Source organism: Echinops telfairi, unplaced genomic scaffold (assembly GCF_000313985.2).
Source record: "Echinops telfairi isolate 266 unplaced genomic scaffold, ASM31398v2 ScPeMD7_7468;HRSCAF=8506_0, whole genome shotgun sequence".
NCBI classification, from domain to species: Eukaryota; Metazoa; Chordata; class Mammalia; order Afrosoricida; family Tenrecidae; genus Echinops; species Echinops telfairi.
The window spans coordinates 73,568,493-73,593,091 of record NW_022111369.1 but is presented as its reverse complement, the minus strand read 5'-3'; positions in this window follow the sequence as shown (position 1 = coordinate 73,593,091).

The following is a 24,599-nucleotide window of genomic DNA, read 5'->3' as shown; positions in this document are numbered from 1 at the left end:
GTTCTAGTAGGATTTCTGTTGAGAAGAAAAAGAGAACGTTTGTTTAAATAAATGTTTATAAAACAGAATCTGGTTTGGAGAAACTAGTTATGTCTTCTGGCCTAATAAATCCCAAACCACTGAGATCTAAAATCACTAAGGAGTTGAGTAAGGTAAATATTTTTCTTTAAACTCAAATGTCAATCTTAATTATATTTTTTAGGTGGCAGCTTGCATTTATCTTTATTTTTCAATAATGACAGGCAAAATATTAAAATGTTTTGATATTTACAACTCTGTCATGTATTGCATTATGTCCTTCACAAATATGAGTCAATTTGTCTGGGAATTGATTCTAAGTTGTTTGGAAATTATGTAATTGTTTCCAAGATGTGATTTTATGTAATTAGCCACTGACTTATAAGGGGATTATGATGGTATCTAAACTCACTGCCATTCCAACTCACAGCAACACTAAATAGGACAAAGAGAACTGTCCCTTTGGGGTTGTGATGATGTGATTATCTAAGGAAGCAGAAAGCCTCAGCTTTCTCCTGGGAACAGCTCATGGCTTTGACTTGCCGTCCTTGTGGTAAGCAGTCTAACAAGGAATGTTCTACACAGCCAGTGCCCCTTTAAGGTGTGATGCAATGCACTTATTCAACTTGCCTTGATAAAATATAAATGGAGTTTCCATAGTGTGCAGCCTGTGTTATCTTTTATGTAACAATGAATTGGGTGAAATTTTACAGAATTTTTTTTTGCTTGTTTGCTTTTGGTTTTATCTATTTTAACAATGTTATTGACCTGCAATTCACACACCATACAATTCCGTGGTTTAAACATATCACAAAGAGTTGTCCAATCATCGCCACAATCCACTTTAAAATATTTTTCCATTATTTTACTCATAATTACTAGTTACCCTTTCTTCCCAATCTGCTCTACCATAATCCAAAGAAAGTATTAATGTAGTTACTCTCTCTATAGTTTTACCTGTCTTGAATCTAGTATAAAGAAAAACATACCAATAAACAAACCAGGCAACCTAAAAAAATTTTGAAAACTTCAATCCAAAAGAAAGAAGAAAGCAATAAAAACTAGAACAAGTTAAGTGGGTCAAAAGGGAAAACAAATGATAAGGTATTCAATTTTAACTAAATACAACTGGTCTAACCCACTTTCCTATGCACTCGATGGCAAAGTCATTCATACGCTTTGTCAATGGTCAGAGAAAACTCTCTGGGGCTTAATCCATGTGAGGACGCAGCAAATGAATTTGGGGCTTTCACTGTGTTTGACTCCTCTTGACTGCAAGTCTCATGCCTAATGATGTAATCTACCTCGACAGTAGAATCAAAGACCTGAGCTTGTCAGCTAGCTAGCTGTTTTCATAAAAGAATGCACATGACTGTGCCGTTCTGGACACCCTTCCTGAGCGGTCTCTCCAGCCTTGGGTGCACAGATTTGCTCAGTCCTTGAGCCAGTGCCTACCACATGGGCAAGAGCTGTTCCAGGGCAGAAAAATGATTTTTTCATGCACGAGAGAAAGGTTTGCAGACTAAAGAAGGAATCCTGACAGGTGAGGGGTTGTTTTGGAAACTGGATAGTAGGCTGGTGAACATCTGCTAATGGAAATTGAACCATCAGGAATAGTCTTAAACTAAGAGGAAACTTTAAGTTTAAATCCATTAGACAAAGAAAAAAATTGAATCCAGTGGCATGGAAAAAATATTAGTGTAGCACAGTTATGAAAATAACATACAGGGTATTTCATGACATGCAAAATTATATAGCATGTATTATTTACAGAAAAAAATATATTAAATCTGCAGCATGGAGGGGGGGGAGTATTTTCCAGGAAGCTTTCCTAAGATTCCCTTAATAATTCAAATGTATAATACTCATAAGGATATAATTACACAAATCTTGTAATTCACTGTTGCAGGAATTTATCTTTCATTAACTTCATAGGCTCTATCATGAGGCCATATTTCAATATGGAGAATGGTTGTGGAAAATATATTGCCATTGTTTATAATATGGAAGGGCTACTTTAATTTTTTAAATTATTTGTTTTTGTCTTTCTAATGGAAAATGTAAATTACTGAAACTGCCTCTAAATTAATTTAAATATAATCTCAAATTAGCTTTCAAATGTTTAAAACGTTATACACTATTTTCTTATTCACGTAGTTTATATTATATTATTCATGGGATTTTATTATTCTATGTAATGAAATATTCTGAAAGCATTGTAAGACAGGTTATTCAATTTGGTGAAATTTAAATTGTAACTAAAATGTATTTAATTGACATGTGAACAAATGTTACATGACCTATTTAATCACAGCTGTTAATATGGATAATTAGAAAAAAAAGTTTAAGTAAGTGAAAAATTGTCAGGCTAGTTTTCATTCAGCCTATTTATTCACACATATTTGTAATTTGAAAGCTGTACAGAGGCCTGCTTTTAGCAATTGAACCTGTAGGTTTTTAAAAGTTTACTCTCTATACTCTGAAATAATTGCCTATAGTTCCAAAATAAGTAAAGATGACTGCCTTTTGACCCATGTACAAGTTCCTCAGGACCAAACTGAGTTTCTCTAGAATTCCCTTTGCATAGTCAATGAAACACAAGTAAAGATCTTTATTTTATTTTCTACTTTCAGCCAGGATTCATCTGACCCCAGCAATGGCATTCCATTTTTCCACATCCTATTTGAAATCTAGCCTGAAACACTGAGAGGTCCTGGCCAACACAACCATTGTGTGGACCTTCAGCTAAAGTTTACTTCCATGAGATATCAATGGCACTTTTATAATTTGTATATCTGTTGGGCCACCTTTCTTTGGAATAGGTACAAATATGGATCTCTTCCCATCAGTTGGCCAAGTAGCTGTCTTTCAAATTTCTTGGGATAAACAAATGAATGCTTCCAGTGATTCAATTGGCATGTTAAAATATTTTAATTATAGTCTCATCAATTCATGAGTCCTTGTTTTTGGTTATAGCTTTCAGTGCAGCTTGCAATTCTTCTCTCAGTGCCATTGATTCTTACTCATATGATACATTTTGAAATAGTTGGATATTGACGTGGATTTTGGTGGAACAATGAATCTGTGTGTTCTTTCCATTTTCTCTTTGTGTTCCCTGCTTCGTTTAATATTTTGTCTATAGAAACTTTCAATATTGCAGCTCAAGGCTTGGCAGGAGACCCCTGCCAATATTGAGATGCTTCCACCACCACTGGATCTAAAAGACTTTCTCCCCGCTGGCCTGTGATATTCCTGCATTCAGTGGCATTGAGTGTGTTGTGTGCGTCTGAAGACGAATTTATAGACTGGTATCAGACATATGGGCTAATACCATACTTACGGACTTATTCTGGACTGGACTGGGATGTTTTCTCAGTATACAATGTTGCTCTTTTATATAAGGCTCTTTCTTATACACATATGAGTGTATATTAATTTGTTTCTCTAATCAACATGGACTAATACAGTGGAGATGCTATCTGGCTACCATCATTCCTGGTTCTCCTAAAAATCAAGATTTTATCTTCACTACAAATAAAAAGAGAAAAAGAAGTGGCTTATTTCACTTTAAAAAGATTGTGAGCTCCCCGAATCTTACACCATCATGAAAACACACCCAATATGAAATGGAAACAAATCCCCAATACACTGCCATGGCGTTGATTTTGATGGTCCACTTATATGACAGAGACCTGTTTCTCTGGTCTTTCCAGGCTACAAATCCTTATAAGAACAGATAACTATATCTTTTAACCATGTAGCACCTATGGTTTTTAAGTGCCATCCATTAGGTTCCAACTCATAGAGACTCTGTACGCAACAGAATGAAATGCTGTCCAGTCTTGTAACATCCTCACAATTGTTCTTATGCTTGAGCCCATTGCTGGAGCCACGGGATCAATACATATCCTTGAGGGCCTTCCTCTCTTTCATTGCTCCTCTATGTTACCAAACATGATGTTCTCAGAACTTGCTTCTCCTGACATCCAAAGCATGTAAGGTGAAGTCTCGCAATCCTTTCCTTTAAGGAGCCCTCTGGATGTACTTTTTCAAAGTCAGATTTAATTGTCCTTTTAATAGTCCATGTTACTTTTTGTTTCTTTTTAAATTATATACAATTTTATTATTTATTTATTTATTTAAAATCGTTTTATTAGGGGCTCATACAACTTTTATCACAATCCATACATACATCAATTGTGTAAAGCACATTTGTACATTCATTGACCTCATCATTCTCAAAACATTTGCTCTCCACTTAAGCCCCTGGCATCAGGTCCTCATTTTTCCCCTCCTTTCCCGCTTCCCCCTCCCTCAAGAACCTTTGATAATTTATAAATTATTATTTTGCCATATCTTTCCCTGTCCGACGTCTCCCTTCACCCAATTTTCTACTGTCCGTACCCTAGGGAGGTGGTCACATGTAGATCCTTGTAATCAGTTCCCCCTTTCCCACCCACTCTCCCTTTATGCTCCCAATAGCTCCCAGTATCGCCACTCACACCACTGGTCCTGAAGGGACCATTCGCCCTGGATTCCCTGTGTTTCCAGTTCCTATCTGTACCAGTGTACATCCTCTGGTCTAGCCAGACTTGCAAGGTAGAATTGGGAGCATGGTAGTGGGGGTGAGGGGTGGGGGGAGGAAGCATTTAGCAACTAGAGGAAAGTTGTATTTTTCATATTCTTCGGTTTTTAAAATCATTTTATTGGGGGCTCATACAACTCTTATCACAACCCACACATACATTAATTGTGTCAATAGCATTTGTACATTCATTGCCCTCATAATTCTCAAAATATTTGCTCTCCATGTAAGCCCCTGGCATCAGCTCCTTATTTTTTCACCCTCCTTTCCCCTCCCTCATGAACCCTTGATAATTTATAAATTATTATTTTGTCTTATCTTACACTGTCTGACATCTCCCTTCACCCACTTTTCTGTTGTCCGTCCCCCAGGGAGGAGGTTATATGTAGATTCCTGTAATCAGTTCCCCTTTTTCATATTCTTCACCAGCATGATTCAAGTTCTTCAATTCTTCTGTCTTTCTTACTCCATGTCCAATGTTCACAGGCAAATGATGCAATGGAGAATACCCTGGCTTTGATCTGGTGAACCTTAGTCATCAATTAACATGCTTGCTCATCAATACTCTAAATAGGTCTTGTGCAGCAAATTGCTGCTTCCATGAGCATTGATTGTGGATCTAAGCAAGGGGTAATCCTTGACGATTTTAATCTATTTTTTCTATTTATCACAATGTTATGGCTTGGTCCAGTTGTGAGGATTTTTGTTTTGTTTACATTGAGTTGTAATATATACTGAAGGTTACAAGACTGGATCTTCATCAGCAAATACATCAAATCTTCCTCATTTTCAGCAAGAAATCTTTAATCACCTGTGTATCACATGTTAAAAACCTCCCCCCCCCCATTCTGATTCTGTATTCTGCTTAATATAGTCCATGCGCAGCACACAGATTGAATAAATATGGTGAGAAGATACCATGCAGATGCACACCTTTCCTGATTTGAAATGATGTAGCATTTCTTTGTTCTGTTATCACAGGCATTTATTGATCCAAGTACAAGTGCCACATGAAACAATAGAGTTGGAACTCCCTTTCTTCTCAAGGCTATCCACAATTTGTTATGAGCCATATAGTATCATCTCCCCTGGATAATCAATAAAACAGAAATAAACACCTTTCTGGTGTTCTCTGATTTGAGCCAAGATCCAATCTGACACTAGCAATGATATCTCTTGTTCTAAGTCCTCTTATGAATCCAGCTTGGACCGCTGGCAGCTCCCTGTCAATGTACTGTTACAAACATTGTTGGACACTATTCAGCAAAATTTCATTTGCATATCATATTCTGGAGTTTGAGCATTCTATTGGGTAACTTTTCTTTTGGAAAAGGAAAAATATATAAATCTCTTACAGTCAGTTGGCCAAGCAACTGCCTTCTAAGATTTCTGGCATAGATGAGTAAGTATGTCCAGTGCTTTCTCAGCAGATTGAAACATTTTGATTGATATTTCATCAAAATCTGGATCCTTGTCAGTGCAGCTTGAATTTCTTCTTTCAGCACCATTGGTTCTGTTTTCATATATTACCTCTTGCAATGGTGGAATGCCAACAAGTTCTTTTTGGTACAGTGACTCTGTTTTCTTTCCATATTCTTCTGATACTTAGATAATTCAGTATTTTGCCCATAGCCTTTCAATATTGAATCTTGAGGTTTGAATATTTTATGGAGTTCTTTCAGTTTGAGATACTGAGCACATTGTTCCTTTTTGGTTTTCTACACATTTCATTATAATAATTTGTGTTCTCCAGCTGCCCTTTGAGAGTTACTATATAGCACTTTTACTTCATCATTTTTGCCATTTTCCTTAGATATTCTACAATGAAGAACAAGTTTCAGAGTCTCGCCTGACCTTCACTTTGATCATTTCTTTCCTGTCTTTTTAATGACCTTTTGTGTTCTTCAAGAATGATTTTCTTGATACCCTCTCCCAGCTCATTAAGTATTCGGCCATTAGTGATGAATGCATCAAACCTGTTCTTGAGACTTTCTTGAAATATAGGTGGGATAGACTCATGGTCATATTTTGGCTCTCCTGGACTTGTGTTCATTTTTTTCAGCTTCATCCTGAACTTAGATGTCATCAATTGATGACCTGTTCCACAGCTTAGTCCCTGATCAAGTTTTAGCTGCTAATATTGAGCTTCTCCATTGTCTTTACCAAGAAATGTAATCAATTTAATTTCTGTACACTCTGTTTGAGGAAATCATGTATATTGTCATTGTTTTGTTGATTAAAAGTATTTGCTATTAACAAGTCATTGGTCTTGCAAAACTCTATTAAGTGCTTGCCAGTTAATTTTAATAATGAAAACTACTAGTCTTTCCTCTTTGTTTTCAGCTTTTGCATCCCAATTGCCAATAATTATCAATGCATCTTGATGATATGTTTTATTAGTTTCTAACTCAAGATCCTGATACAATTATTCTGTTTCTTCATCACTAGCTAAAATGGTTGGTGCATTAATTTTAACTATAGTTATATTAATTGGATTTCCTTGAGAGGGCATAGATATAATCCTATCACAGACAGCACTGTGATTCAAGATAAACCTATCAATGTCCTTTCTGACAATGAACACATCTTGATTGTATCATTTCAGGCATACTGAACTATAATTTTTTATATTTAAAATGGTCAATACCATTCCATGTCAGCTCATTCATGCCTAGGATAGTGATCTTTATGTGTTCCATTTCATTTGTGACTACTTCAATTTTCTTAGACTCATACTTCATATATTTCAAGTTCCAATTTCTAAAATATATTTTTGCAGCTATTTCTTCTTACCTATAATTGTGCCCCATCATAAAATGATGATCCTGAAGCTTCCACTACAGATTGTCCTCCTTTCACATCATCAGGGCTGACTCTGCTTTGAGAAAGCAGCTCCTCACCAGTCATATTTTGCTTCCATTGATCAGGCTTCAGTATCTGACAATATTTCAGGCTGTGCATAAGGTTTTTAATGACTACCTCCTCCAAAATGGGTGGCTGATTCCTTGTGTGTAATCTGTTCTTAGTCTGGAAGCTCTCTTGAAGCCTGTTCTCTTCTGGCGACCCTGTTGTCATTTGAAATACCGGTGACATAACTTCAAGCATCACAGCAATACACAAGCCACACACAAGTTCGAACTGACAGAAAAGTGTGAGACAGTGCACCTCGTGTTTTGAATTACCAACATTGCAATTAGCAGCTCAAAATGTAATCCACTACAGCAGCAGAGCTCCTACGTGATATTATTTTAAAAATCAAACTCACTGTTGTCAATGAAGTCTGACTAATAGCAATCCCATAGGACAGGGTAGAACTGCCTGAAACAGAAACTTTTTACAACAATAGAAAATCTTCATGATTCTCTGGCAGAATATCTGATGGTTTCAAACTGCTATCCTCACTAGCCTGTAATCCTCTATGCCACTAGGGAGCCTGAGACATCTTATCTAGACTAGTTATATTCAGTGAAATATTCCACTATGATAAAAATGTTCTTTATGTGTCTTGTCCAATATGACATCATAGTAGTAACATGGACCTTTGCTATTTGTATAGTGCATTTGATGGTTTTTATGATAAGTTTTAAGTATTTTCCTTTCCTGTTGTTTTAATTGTTGTAACAAATATAAAGCACAGCATTTGCCAACTCATTATTTTAGATGTACAATTAATGATTTTAAATACTTTCAGTTTTAACTTATTAAAATTTAAATTTAGATAGCTAGGTGTAACTAATAGGTGCATGATTCAACAGCACAAATCTTGACAAGATTATTATTGGCAAATATACTGGAAAACACAATTTTTTTTTATTCTTTGTCGTTACTAGATATAAGATATGGAGGCTAACATTGGCATATTTTTCTACCACAAGCAATTTATAACTCTTTTTGTCATGTCTTTGATAGAGAACAAGAAGACTAAATATAAATTTATTTATTTATTTTAACTTCTTAGTCATTCTGGTTAAACCAACAGTCTATTTTAATAGCCTTTTTTGGCCATTATCCTGGAATATAATTAAGAAAGAAAATATAGTAGTGAGTAGATTTTAAAATAAAAGTCAAAAGGAATAATAAATTCAGATTATGTTGATATTGATCCTTTCATTTCTTCTGCAGAGATTGATATCAATCACTCTTTTGCTCAGTTCTGTACTCATTATATCCTTTCAAATAATTTCATAGATTTTTGTCAATGGAAAAACCTGTTTTATGGTGAAAATGTTTCTTTTCCACCACTACTCTATCAGTGTGCCATACAGAAGTGGCTTCCATGTTGACACCTTTAAGTTCTATCACCAGTTTCTCAAACACCAACAGCATTACCTGTGCTAAACATGATTTTTTGTTTGTTTTAAATCATTTTATTGGGGGGCTTTTGCAAATCTTATGGCAATCCATCATTCAATTGTATTAAGCACACTTGTACATAAGTTCTCATCATTTCCAAAATATTTTCTTTCTACTTTGAGCCCTTGGTATCAGTTCCTCTCTTTTCCCCTCCCTCCCCCACCCTCCCACCCTCCCACCCTCATGAATCATTGATCAATTGTATATTATTGTTGTCATTCTTGTCTTACACTGTACATTGTCGCCCTTCACTCACATTTCTGTTATGCATCCCTCTGGCTATATATCCAACCTTGTGATGGGTCCCCCCTATCTCCTCCTCCCTGCCCCACCATTGGCCACTATCCCTCTACCCTCATAATATCGCTACTCCCACTACTGTTCCTGAGGGTTTTTATCTGTCATGAATTTCATGTGTAAACATCTCTTATCTGTACCAATGTGCATACTCTGGTCTAGCCAGATTTGTTAGGTAGAACTGGGTGATGGTAATAGAAGGGTGGAAGCATTCAGGAACTAAAGGAATGATGTCTGTTTTGTCAGTGTTTGAGTGGAGCTTCTAGACTAACAACAGAGTAGGAAGAAGGAATAGGCTTCCATATCTAAGACATCAGTCATGGAATACCTTATGAATAGCACCAAACCATTGTCTGATATATGACCAGGAGCTTAGCCTTTCCGGAAGAGCTACTTCCTTAAAGTAGACTTTGCCTTATTAATACAGAGAGAGCAAAACTTTTTAGACCTTAATTTTCTGAGTTGGGGCATGATTCAAAATAAAACAACTCAGCTGCAAACATCCACTAATAATTAGAATGTAGAGTGTACAAAATATAAATTCTAAAAAAATTGATTACTAATATCTCAAATCAATATTTTATTTTTGCAAATCTGCCACTGTCAGTTATGTACACTTAGCTGAACCTCATTTTTAATTAGTGAACCTTGTTTGTAATTAATATATTTCAATACAAGATTAATAACTATCCCTGTTCATGGATGGCATTATTTTGGAATGGATTAGATGAAAATATTCATAGATACATAGATACATATATAATTAATTATATAAAGCAAAAAAATTTTAAATAAAAATATTTGTGGCCATGTTAGAATTATAAGGTTAAGAAGTGTACAAGGATGTAATGATAATTGTACTATTCAGTGAATGATCCCATTTAAAATATATGTTCTTAATTACTTTAATTTTTCAGCATCTGAGTATAGTATAGTTTATGTCAAAGTTGAAATTTGAGTTTAATAACTAAATTATCCCTTATGCCATAATGAATTAGCATAAGTATTTCTAAGCTCCTTATTGTGCATTGTACTATTATTTATTTTAAAACTTTAGGTGCTGATTCTAGTAGTACTTATTTTGTGATAATTCACCTTTATGAGAAATCATTAAGTAATTTATATATAAAGAAAATATTTTGAAGCATTTGCTATTATATTTTATTTAATTGTTCTTAGTACTTGGCTACATGAATGCAACAACAAAGTAAAGAAACATTAAGAATTAAAATCTTATGAATTACTTATGAACTCTCTAGGTTTTCTGAATTAAAAGATTTATCTCTAGAGAAAAGTGCTTTGATTTTTTTTAAGAGGTTGATGTGAAGGTTACCAAGAAAATCAGATGGAAGGAAAGTCTCTAAGCTGGTGTGATTATAACCCGCCATAAGTGAAAGTCAAGTTCCCGTGCTTGACTGCCAAAGGGGTAAATGAGCGTTTGAGACTGGCGCTAATTACAGCAATCTAAAGACAGAAGCTGCTGTTTTTACGTCTAGGAGGCACAGTGAGATCCAACATCGATTTCCAAGTTGTGTAATTTTAGAACTCCTTCCTGTGATAGTATCTGTTTCATCTTTCCAGCTAGGTTCACATTTAAATCACCTATCTCAAGCATTATATTTAAAACTATATTTAAAGCATTTATAAATACCCATTTTAAGAATAATTAACGCAGAATATTTTAATTATCAATGTAATTTAAAGTGATGAGTAATATTCATCCTTAACTGAGCAGTCAAAATAACTTAATTGCTAATATTTAAATTTTAATTACTGAAACAAGCCCATAATAGTTTGAGCAATGATATATATTTTTAACACAAAGCATACATTTTTTCCCAAATGGTTTAAATATATTGAAAAGTGCTATATAATCATCACCATAAAGTATTTTTATGATTTTGTTCATTCATTTTATCAGTTTTTATTAACTCCCCATTGTTCTCCAACCTCCCTTGTCATATCCACAAAGAACTACTAATCTGATTATTATCTCTATAGATTTACCTATCCTGGATGCATTAGTCTGAGTACTTTAGAGAAACAAATCCACAGAAATTCATATGCATAAGAGAGAGTTTTACATATAGGGTAAGTCACATTAAGAAAACATCCCAACCCAGTGCTGCCCAAACCCACAAGTCCAACATTAACCCATGTCTGACACCAATCCACAAAGTCCTCCTCCATCTCACAAAACACACACTACGATGCCTACTGCAGGAGGAAAGCTGAGTCAGTGAAAGTGTAAGCCTCTCAGTGCTGGCTCATGGTGCTCCAGCACCCAGGGCTGCATCGGGGTAGGTTCATGTGGCTTCCCCTCAGGGATGTCTTGCAGGAAGTGAGCCTTGCCAGCTGAAGCAGGAACTGGCTAAGGCATCAGCACCCTGGTTCGGCCATCACAAAGCAAGACACCCAAGAACTCGAAAGACGAGGCTCTCCGAGCAATTTATCCCTCCACCCTTTAATTAACCCCACATGTGTTGATCGACCAGGTTGGCACAATAAACTAACTCACTGGATTTCATGTAATGATTATTATACAAAAAAACCATCAATAACAACAAAGTAAAACACAGATAAACTTAAATACATAAGAAAGCAGAAATTAATACACACAAGAATAAGTTTAAAATGGTTCAATGGGGGGAAATTATAGAATGTTAAATTTTAATCTAACTATATCTCCAATAACTCATTTAACAATGGTCTCTGTCTGAAGAAATATTTATATATCTGGTCAATGGTTCAAGAGAATTCAGTGGAGACGTAGTCCAAGTGGACATTTTGCAAATGGATTGTGGGTTTTTACTGTCATCTATAGCCTTGTGCAAACTGGTTGTCCGAATATATTCTTGAATTCAATTCTCTCCCCTAGTCTCAGATTTGATTATTTAAAATCCTTATATCATATAAGCTGGTATGTTTCTTCTATGTAGACTTAGACAAAATTTATCTAAGGTTTATATATATATATCCCTCATCCAATTTAGAGACAGCATTATTAACTTCTAGGTAACCTGATTAGGACAGTTTACAATTCTAAAATTTGCAGAGAATTTGCAATACTAGTGAGAAAAAAAATTATATATGAAAATTTGTAAGAAAAAAATACATGGATATACACTTATACAAATTAAAAAGTTAAGTGACCACACTTCTTAAGAAAACAAAAATTATTAGACACAAGGGGAAAAATGACTAGCTGACTTTCAAGGTACCTTATCTTACAATTTCATAATAAAATATTTTCTAATTATTATTTCAAGTGAGATAGTTGCTGGTAAGTCAAATGGAACCCACAGTCACTTTCTGTATAACAGAACAAAATGTTACTGGTCTATATAATTTTCATGATCATTGGAATGTCCGAAATCAATATTTTAACTGTTTTATCCATTAATTTCATTGAGGGATTTCTTTTGTGTGTGTGTGTGTGTGTGTATGTGTGCTGACCTTTCACTTTACCCACCAGGAGATCCTCTTGTAGTAGAGTCCATGTATTTTCTTTACATGCACATGTATAACATATAGTCACCTTTAGTTGTCATGTTTGCTCTGATTTCCTTTTCATTATTTTTGAAATTGTTACATCAGAAAATTTTATATTCTATTTTCATTTTGAATATCTTCATTGGAATGTACCATAATTTCCCATTTATAGTATAAATACATAGAATTTTCCTAATTTGTTTTGTCATTCTATTGTAAGTGCAGTATGATATAGTAGTTTGAATAAAATATTCACAATCTAGAGAGAAAAATTTGCATGCTTCTATTCAGCTTGACAGCTTTGGGTAAATAACTTACTTATATAAACAGAAGGTTATTGTAAGATATCATGATGAAAAATAGTATCACATAATGAAGTTTTCACCACGGGTATTGAATAGACAGAAAAAATGAAGTGACTTCCTAAACAAAGTTATCTAGCTAATAAATAGTTATCTAATTGTATTTCTAGGAAGTTTCCAATTATTAAATGTTGAATACTTTTCTCACTGACTCTGAAACAGTCTCTCCATGAATATGCTTATGTACATGTAAACATACTGAAACAGACAAGCTCACATCACCACATTTAAGCAGAACTGTCCTGAAAACACTTTTTCCTGAGGGCATCCTCACCCTCACCCCCACCCCCACCCCCACCCTTGTCCCCCACCTCTCCACTGACCTTGGCCTGGCCTGATGTCATCTGTTTTCACATCACAATGGAATGCAGGTTTGTAAGTGCCCTTACAGCAATTCTTGTTTAAAGGACCCCTCTCTCCTATCAAGAGATGCTGTCTGTCTTTCAGGGACAGGAGAGTCCATTTCCTTCCCCAACTAGGAGGACAAGCTAGAAAGGAAATCTAGGAATGGGAATCATAAACCAAGGCGCCTGAAACTTTACCTAAATAGACTTTTGTTTTACTCCTGTCAGTACCACTTAGTGATATATGTATTTTAACTTGCCTTTTCTTCTGCTTTCTGTATTCTACTGGCCCTGAATGATAGAAAAGAAAATCGGCCAGGGAAAAGGGGGCTGCAGTCTGGAGAAAGGTTCCCTTTGGACATTTCAGCTACAGCCCAGGAGAGCCTGACATTAAAAATAGACTACAATTGGATATTATAGTGGTCTTCTTTTATCCGAACCCGCAACACATAAAAGTGTTGAATTTAATCGTAACATATTTGGCATTTGAGCTTATAGTTGGGCAATTTTTGCTAAAGAGATCATTTTTATGAAGGAAAAAAAAAATGATCTTTTTCTCACCAAGAGTTTTCAATTTTGTTATACTTCTTTCAAATAACCTCCCCGTTGTCCTGAGTTCTTTCACAAAATTATTGTCTTTAGCACCTTCAGATAGCTCCAATGAAGGAGTTTAGGAGTCAGTCGACATATACCCTTGGGCAGCGACCTTTCAGTCTCTAAGCTTTGCACAGTGACTAGGTCAGGCTCTTTCATGAGCATAACACTCTGTGCGTCAAACAGTCAAACTCTAGAGGGGTGCTGCAACACCCTTAATTAATCACCTTCATGAAAATGAGAAAATGTATAATTCTGTAGATCACTATGAGTTGGCATCAACTCGATGGCATTGAGTTTGTTTTGTTTTGTTTTAGACATTAAATGTAGACATTAAAATGGTGAAAGCAGATATCACAACCAATTTAACAAAACATATTGGCAATTTAGATGAAGTATAAATAACCCTTGTAAACATAATTTATAGAATTGAGCACAGTGTTAAAGAAAGAAGTCAACGTTATAGTCAATTTAGCTAAATTAGTCAATAATATATAAAAAATCTTTCTTTAAAAGAAAATAGTTTTGTCATATATTTGTTAGAGGAGCTAGCAATTATAATATGTAAGAAACATTCCCTCAAAGAAAACATCAGTTTCATATAGACAATGGGTGAATTCTGTAAAGCATTAATGAAAAAAATTAAAATTAATCTTTTATAATTTTTCAGAGAGTAAAAATTGAACATTATCTTCCAAAAGTATGTATCAGGATAGTGTAACAATGATATAATATTTTAACCAAGATCTCTGCAAATATATATATATGATTAGTACAATGCTGGTCCCAATGAGATGGAATTTAAACATGTCCCAAATTCCAACTTTTTCAGATGCTATATCAATCTATTATTCCTAATATTAACCACCAACCCTCACTCAGTATTGTGTTTTACACCTCATGGTTCAACAATTCACTGAAAAGTCTCATAAAACTCAAGAATTATCCAGGTTCACATCATTGGAGACTGACAAATTCCAAATATGATGTACAGAGGTCTATCTGGCAGATTTTCCTCATTCACAACAATTTAGACAATTTACTCACAAGGCTGCCAAAGCTGTTGGATTTGGTTAATCCCAAGAACCAGAGATTAGGTGGAGGCAAACCAGACACTGAAAACAAGAGCAAGAGAGCCAACAGTGGTAAAGTTCCTCAGCAAAGATCCCCATGACCCAAGTCCTGAGCTGATGATTTTCTGATGGTAGTAACCAAGATTTTATTTTTTTATTGTTTTTAGAGTTTTTAAGATTTTTATGAGGCGTTTTGCCTTCCACTGCCAATGAGATTTAGTAGAGGAAACATTAATCGTTTTGCACATCGTATACCAGCCAGACGTAGTCTCAGCAAGTTCTGTGATACTTGCTTTCTGTTTTTCTAAACGATGCAGGTATCTTGTGGTTTGACTATTAAAAGAACAGCTTAAAACCAGAAACGAATTCTTATTTTAATGCTGATATTAGAGATGAAGGCAATTCTTCATACCATGCCTTTAAGAGAGTGAAAGCACCCAGCCTCTAGTCTTGTTATTCGGTATGATAAGTTTGTTCTTACTCATAGCTAACCTCCGCACAACAGAATATGCCTGTGCGTAACAGAAACAAGCCTTTATCCTGCACTATCCTCACGATGGTTCCTATGCTTGAGCCCACTGTTGCAGCCATTGTGTCAAGGTATCTTGGAGGCCTTTTATCTTTTTCACTGCCCCTCTACTTTATGATGCATGATGTCCTTCTCTGAGGACTGGTCTTTCCTGACAGCATGCCCAAAGTATGTGAGGAAAGTCGAGCCATTCTTGCTCAGAAGGAGCCTTCTGACCATATTTATTCCAAGACATAGTTGTTCGTTCTTTTGGTAGTTCGTGGTACTTTCAATATTCTTCACCAGCTGCACAATTCAAGTGCATCTGTTCTTCTTCTGGCTTCCTCAATCAGTGCCTAAATTTCACATGTAATGGGCCAACTGAAAATGCCATGGCTGGTGTAAGGGCACCTTACTTTTCAAAGTAATCCCCCTGCTTTTCAATACTATGAAGAGGTCTCACACAGCAGATTCCACAATGCAATGGGTCATTTGATCTCTTGAATGCTGCGTCCATGAGCATTGATTGTGGATCCTAGCAAGATGAAATCCTTAACAATTTCAGTCTCGTCTACATTCATCGTGATGTAATCTTTTGGTCCAGTGGTGAGGATTTGGGTCTTCTTTTCGTTGAGTCATAATCCATAGTGAAGGCTGAAGTCCTTTATCTTCATCAGCAAGTCTCTCAAGTCTTCCTTTCATCAAACAAGATTATATCATCTGCATCGCACAGGTTGTGAATAAGCCTTCCACCAATCTAGATGCTGCATTCTTTTTCACATAATGCAGCTTCTATGATGATTTGATCTGCATACAGAGTGAATAATTATTATGAGAGTACACAACCCTGACACAGCTTTCCTGATACTAAATCATACAGTATCCCCTTGCTCTGTTTGTACAACTGTCCCTTGATCAATGTACAAGTTACACAGAACCTAAAGAAGTGTTCTGAAATTCTCATTGATCTCAGGACTATCCATAGTTTGTGATGATCCACATAGTTGAATGTCTTGGCATAATCAATAAAATACAAGTAAACGTGACATCAGCAATGACATCTTTTATTGCAAGTCCTTTTCTAAATCTGGCTTGAACCTCTTTAAAATATTGAATAATAGTGTTGTTATTTTGAAGACCAAGGTGCAGCTGACATGTCATACTAGTTTTTCTTTCTCCCTTTTTAAATGTTTGAAATGAACGTGTATGTCATTAAAGACTCCAAGCCTTTTCTTCCTTTTTTAGCCACTCAGACCAAGATTTATATCTAAGGGGTAAGGAATCCAGAGGTTCTAATTTTGTATAATAAAGCAATTTTGTGTGTGTGTGTGTGTGTGTTAAACCTTCTCCCCTTTTGTGTGTGCATTTTCAAAGGCCTTAGATGCATGTGGAAGTTGGACATTGAATAAGGAAGACTGAAGACAAGTTGATGAACAGTGGTGCTAGATTATTACAATGGACTACAAAAGGGACAACCCGATCTGTCTTAGAAGTGAGTCCAGAGTACTCCTTTAGAGATAAAGATGGAGAGACTGCTCATGTTATATACTTTGGACATGTTGTCAGAAGAGACTAGTCCCTGGAGAAAGACATCTTGTTTAGTAAAGTGAAGGGAAAGTGAAAAAAAGGAGGTCCCTCAATGGAATGGATTGACATATTGGTTACAAAAAGAGGTTCAGGCATAGGAACAGTTGTGTAGATGGTGCAGGACCAAGCAGTCAGTCTTTTGTTCTGTTGTGCATGAGGTCACCATGGGTTGAAACTGACTTGATGGTACCATCACCACCAACAACAAATAGTGGACCACTAGGCAATATGGCATTTGTCACTCTTAACCGCAATTTTGTGAGATGGGGAGATGGTATGATCCATCCCATCAGGGCCTTGGACATTCTGGCAAATTAGTTTAAGAATGAAATTCCTTGCTGAGACTTTATCCCTGTATCTGGTACTCATAGCTGTAGCCCTGGACTTGGGATCACAGCATTAGGAAAAGGTGACGTGAAAAAGTGTACAATGGCACCAGCATCCTCTCCCCTCACTTCTTCCCTTTCTGAACTCCCCCTGGGAAATATAAGAATCCACAGAGTGGTTATGCTCTCTTTGCTCCTCTCATGAGTACATGCAAATGAAGGTGTGTGAACCAGTCATGCATGCTTTTATCTCTCCTCTCCGATTTAGATAGCAAATACTTAATTTTCCCCTTCCAATCTTTTATCAAACCATTATGCTTAGGGTGATATGTGACATGGTACGTTCAGTTTATATTATGCTTTTTAACCCAAAGTAGCACACCGTAGACTATAAAGTATATTTCTGGTTCTTTGAAAATATAATTCGGTGCTACGAATGGGTCAGTATCTTTTGTTAGACTCTTTTAATTGAGTTTTGGCACCTGCCTCCATTACTCGATATGCAAAACTCAGTCCAAAGTAAATGTCTATACCTGTGGAGACCCTTTTGTAATCACCCAATGTCACTAATGTTTTAAGCTTTTTTTCTTGGCCTTTGCCCCAGGGAAAGGAGGCCAGGTGGTGTAGAGGGTAGACCTTAGGCTGAGAGCCACCTGGTTGGCAGTTGGAAACCAGCTCGCAGCTCGTGAGAGAAAGACTAGGCTTTCTCCTCCTGTCAACACTTACAGGCACAGAAACTCACCGGGAGTCACTATGAATCTGTCATAAGCTTTACTATTTTGGGTTTTCACCCTGAGGATATGAGCCATAGCTGTCTACAACCGTGCTGAGTGATAGACAAATCAGTTCTTTTTGGAACTTGTGTCTCAGAAGGTCCAAGTCAGATGCATCTATTAGATTCAGCCAGTGTCTATATTATTTCAGCATCTCCACGTCCACTCATTTCATGGACTCAATAAGCAATATTGAGGGAGTGTACCAACACATCTGCTTTCTATTACCAATGGCCTTCTCCTCCAGGGAGTAGGTTCCTCTGATGGGTATTAATGGGTCCCATTCTGATGCAACTTTTAAATCCCCAGAACTATTTCCATTGTTCCTTACCCCCACAAGGATGTCCCTTTAATAATCTAGTTTGTCATTGTTTATTTTTTCTTACAATATAACCAGTCTATATACTGTTGCCCAAGAATCAGCAAACATCCAAACATATGGGTTTTTACTATTGTCCAGTTCTTTTATCACTGCTAGGTAGCCTGCATGCAGTTCAGCCTGTAAGGTGACCTATCTTCTTATAAAGCTTGCTTACATATGCTGGGCTTAATGCAGCAGCTTGCCAAATCATATTTTGTCCATGTACCCTTAGACTGCCATCTGTGAATTAAGCAGACTTTTGCTGATCAGCTGAAAGGATACTGTCCATGTGGCAATGGGCTCTGGCAGATTTTCAAGTGGTTCCAGGGGAGGACCTATGAGGAAAAGGCGATCTTTTTGTGAATACATCAGGTACCTCTCAATATTTGCCCATGTGTTACTCTGGGAAGACTAGAGGAACAAATTCATAGATACTCATATATGTATAAGAAAAAGGTTTATATACAACAGCAATTGAATATTGAGAAATCATCCCTGCCCAGCCCAGATCAAGTCCATAAATTCAATATTAGCCCATATGCCCAATAACAATCTATAAAGTCCTCTTCACATTCACGAAGCACAGGCAATTATGCTGAATGCAGGAAGATCACAGGTCAGTGGGTAGAAAGTTTTGTGGATCCAGTGGTGGTAGAAGCATCTCAGGACTGGCCGGGGTCTCCATGGGGCTCCTCCAGTTCCCAGGGCATGGGGTCTATCGGTGAGTTCCATGTGTCTTGTCAGTAAAGCATCTTTCAGGGAGTTAGTCTTGTCAGTAGGGAATCTCCAAGGGAGTTAGCAGAAAGAGACAGTGTCTCCCACATCCAAAGAGGAATGCAGGAATTCCAAGAATACTTCAGAAAGCTGTGCCCACACAGAGGCCTCATTAGCTATGACCTGATTGACAGCCTAGACACCACCCCTTCACTCATAATCCTCTCAAGTCCCAAATTGACACCAGACTATGTAACTACCACACCCAGCAACTTGTTTCTTAATGAACCATTTCCATGATATTATGGAACTATTGAAGGCACTTTCAATTGTCTTTCTTTTTCAAATATTTCTCTGGCATCACCCATTGCAATTATGAGTATCTCAGATCGCAGGATGGTGGTTTTTTTTAATTATTTTATTGGGGGCTCGTACAATTCTTATCACAACCCATACATACATCCATTGTGTCAAGCACATAGTACATTTGTTGCCCTCATCATTCTCAAGACATTTGCCCTCCACCTCAGCCCTTAATATCAGTTGATCATTTTCCCCTCCCTCCCCACTCCCCCCTCCCTCATGAACCCTTCATGATTCATAAATTATTATAGTTTTGTCATAAGTTACACTGTCCAAAGTCTCCCTCCACCCTCTTCTCTGCTGTCCATCCCCCAGGGAGGAGGCAATACTTAGATTCTTGTATCGGTTTCCCCTGCAGGATGGTTTTATAGCCTCTCATTTAGACAGTCAAAAGCAATGGCCAATCACAAGTGAGTAACTGTCTTTCAAGTGAGGTTAATTGGGTGCAATCTCTGGAATTTTCTGATTCGTAATACCAATGGTTGTTTTAGGACAACATTTTCTGATTCTAGCCATAAGCTCCAGTCTGTATAAATATATATGGCAGATGCCTCCAAAATTATGTCTGAATGTGGATCATTTGGGCCCAAAGCCAAGGAGAGTAGGCCTGTCTTCTGTAATTCAGACATAATCTGCAATTAATGGGGGCCCCTTCCAAATGAGTCTTTCATCTGAGTAGCTTTGTAAAAGGGACTCAGCATTCCCAGATGTAGAATATGTGTACCGCAAAATCCAAATCAAAATATCCTAAGCAAATACTGACCTCCTGTTTAGTCTTGTGGTTAGGTAAAAATAATAGTTTATTTTTTATTGTCTGAGAAATGTTTCAAAGGGCTCATTCCTAAATTATCCCCCCAATTTTCACCATTTTGCCAGTGTTCAGGATATTTGTACTGGATTGACTAATCATCTTCTGTTGATCATGTGGGCCAGTACTGGTTTTAAATCTGCTGTTCTTCCATGTTTGATAACAACATAATATCATCAATGTATTGTATCACTACTTGAGATCAGCAACAAAATAGCATTCTCTTGTAACGATATTATATAAGTTGGAAAATCCAGATAATTCTGAAGCAGCACATTGGAAATATATGGTGTTTCTTCCCATATGTCAGTAAACACTTTTCTGAGGTTGGCATGGTGAAAAAGGTATTTGCATAATTGGTCGCTGAGTACCAGTCTCCTTCAGACTAAGGGATTTTGTGCACTCTAAATATCTCTTCAAGAAAAGCTGAATCCATAGTGGGGGGTGGTGCTAATTTACTTTGGCCTCCATTAAAAATATTACTACCTTTGGGTGAATTCTGACTCATGGAGACAATACAGGACAGGGTAGAGCTTTCTCGGTGTGTTTCTGAGACTGTAACTCTTTACGGGAGTAGACAGCCCCATTCTCCCATGGGGCACCTGGTGGTTTTGAATTTTGAACCTTGCAGATTACAGCCCAACTCATAACTGGTATGCCACCAGGCAGCAATAGACCACTGTAAATTGTCATGGGCCATACACGACATTAAGTTACTCCTGGTTGGATTTAGTGAAAATTGTTTAGACCTCCATACTACGAGAGGACAAGCAGACATTTACAATAGTCCACCCACCTCATGTAGTACTGTATTGGAAACATTGTATCAACCCCATCCATGTCTGTTACATTCATGGATGTATGCCATCCTCAGTAGCCATTAAAAAAAAAAACTGGGAATAATTTCTCTCTCCTTGACCTCTTCCTATTCCCCTATGAATTATTCTTAATTTACTTGCATCTGTACAATCTACATGGGTAAGTTCTCAGATTATTGCATTGTTTTGCAGTAGTAAGGTTGCATGGGATGTGCTGCTCATCTGTTTCTAAGACTCAGAAAATGCTTGATTTTAGTCAGCCTGGATTTACCTAATTCTCAACAAGATAAAAACATACAAGTGTCACTGGTTTGGCTTCTCTAGAGAACCCACCTTAGCACATTTGTTACTAGGAGTGGTTCCAGGAAGACAAAACTGTAAAGCTGAGTTTTCTAAGTTGGTTCTCTGGTTTATTAGGTTTAACGGTGCTGAAATCTCCACCTCTGTCACTGTAAGTACAGATAAGATTGTCACTAGTAGTAAAGAGAGCATTATCCATACATGGCATGAAGTGCCAAAACTAAAACCCTAAATTACACCACACATCAATGACAATCTGGGAGATTGTGTGTTTGATTTTTTGCTATAATTTAGTCAGTAGGAAAAGTATAGGGAAGCTGGTTGGTTGGGACTTCTTACAACAGATAACTGGTAAAAAAAAAACAGATGAACAGAGAGCTTTAAAAACCTGGATAAAATGCTGCATGCATGACCTCAAAACTTCTACCTGTGCTATGAAAGAAACATTACCTTTTCTAGGAACAGAACTGAAAATCAAATCCAGAGTCTTATCATAGGAATGGCTGACATACAATGACAGTTTAGTTCACAGCCTAGAAACATGCGTAGTATTAAAGTCAGAGAACTGATTGGAAAGAAAGAGAGCCCTGAAACTTGACATGGGGATAAACAGGCAGATAACTCAGAAGGTGGAGACAATGAGCCTTGATATTCCATTAAGCCACTTCAGCCGTCAGTACTAACTCCCCCATATGGACAGATTAATCCACTCTCCGTAAAACTAGTATGTCCCTACCCTCTACTTTCTTGTCCATACTTGAGATTAGTCCATTTATACTTGCTGAGATAGCACCTGGAGCTGTATTTGGAGCATTGTCTGAGGCAGATATCTTACAAAATAATGCCTCAGGTTCCCAGGAAGCATCCTTTCCACCCATTATTACCTCTAGAACTATAACTAGACAGTCAGTGACCAACAGTGAAGTCCAAATTGTGACCCAAGAGGAAGTGCTCTATATTCTTAATAACTGTTCGTGTTTTCTCATTTTTATAGACAGAAACCTGGAGGATATGTATTGCTGTTGTTAGATACCACTGATTTGAGTCCAACCCATAGCAACCCTACGCACAACAGAACAAAACATTTCCCTGCACCACTCTCAAAAGTGTTCCTATGCCTGAGCCCCTTGTGAAAGGCACTGTATCAGTTCACTCCAATGAGGGGCTTCTTACATCACTGGGTACAGATTTCAACTCAACATAAAGAAAAATGTTCCTCACAATTAGATCAATAAGCAGCATCATGTGAATAAGAAAAATTGATAAACGTTCCCAGGATTTCATTTCACATGTAAATGCAAGAAAGTCTTTGGATCCAGTGGCATTGTAAGCATCTCAGTGCTGGCAGGGTCTCCATGTGGCTCCTCCAGTTTCCAGGGCACAGGGTCTATTAGTGTAGTGCCATGTGTCTTATCAGTAGAGCATCTCCAAGGGAGTGAGCAGAGTCTCTCCCACTAACAAGGAGGAAAAGCCAGATTACCCAGAATTCTCAGGAGAAAGCCATGTCCACACAGTGGCCTCATTGGCTATCTGACTGACAGACTAGACTCCACCCCTTCACTTTTAATCATCACAAGTCCCAAATTGACACCAGATTATGTAACTACTACACTAGGTATCTCCTTCCACCTCAGACTATGCTTATTGTTTAAAGTAAAACTCCCTGAAATTGTTGGGAATTCTACCTAGACTCAACTGTACATCTCAGCTTAACTGAGATGGTCATAATTTTTATCTTGTGTGCTATATCAAATAGTAATTACCCAGGACAAAAGAGTTCTGCATTATATGACAAATTACAGGCTCACTGATTTTAGCTATTTTCCATTGTTGTTCTCCAATTATTTGTGGAATCATCTTCATACAGACTTTTAATTCAGCCCTCCAAATGATGTGTCAAAAAAAATTCAATGGTCTCCACTTGGCTAAAATATTCAGCATTTTTAAACTATGAGAAATATATATTGTTTGGGCTGGGTCTGGACCATGCAGCTCCTTCCCCCAGCTTCTCAGAAAGATGGGTGATCTGTTGGACTTTACAGTCCCTGCCTCCAGCATTCCAAGGAGCTTATCTCTCCGGGCAGGGAGGGACCACACAGCCACTTCTCCCCACCTCTCAAGGCCAGAGCTGGATTGTGCAGCTTCTTCCCCCACATTCCAAGAAGCTGGTCTGTGAGGGACTCAGAATCTGCAGCTGCACACCAGGAAGCCTCTTCTCTTTATTGGCACAAGCACCAGCAGCTCTCTTCACCTCATTTGCATATTCCCCTGACCCAAATCCTACAAATCTCCCACTGCCCCACCTACTGGCACAATTTCCTTGACCTAACTTGATGGGTCTTGGAACCTGCCCAGGAGCTCAAGATGCTCCTGTCCCTCTCTCTGCTCTCCCTTCCCTCCAGGGAGCTCTTTCCCTACCCTAATAAAGCCGCTCTTAACCTCATGTTCTTTGTCTCCATCCTATCTCCGTTCAGTGTCTCAGGGTTGACCTCTCATGTATGTTTAATCACATGCTTCTTTATGAAGGTCATTCATCATTTACAACAAATAATGCAATGCATAGTCTCTTTGCTTCCCCACCTCACTCACTGTTTCTTTTCCAACTGCTTTTTACATTTCTTTGAAACTCCTGAAGCTCTAAAAATGTGGTACTTAAGTCTTAGACTTAAACTGATTCATATACGTGCTTCTTTCTATAGATAATGCAAGATTTATTTAATTCTACTATGCTTACTATATATTTATTTTAATTATTGCAATACTAAGGATCTCTAGCTACTGCTGTGTACAAGTGATAAAAGGCAGGTTATCACTTTGTGCCCCTTCCCTCATCACACAAAGCTCCATTGTATTCTCTGATTATCTTTTCTGATAAAGAATTAAATCCTAAAATGTTGCCTCAGTCTTTACTTTTAGGTGTGGG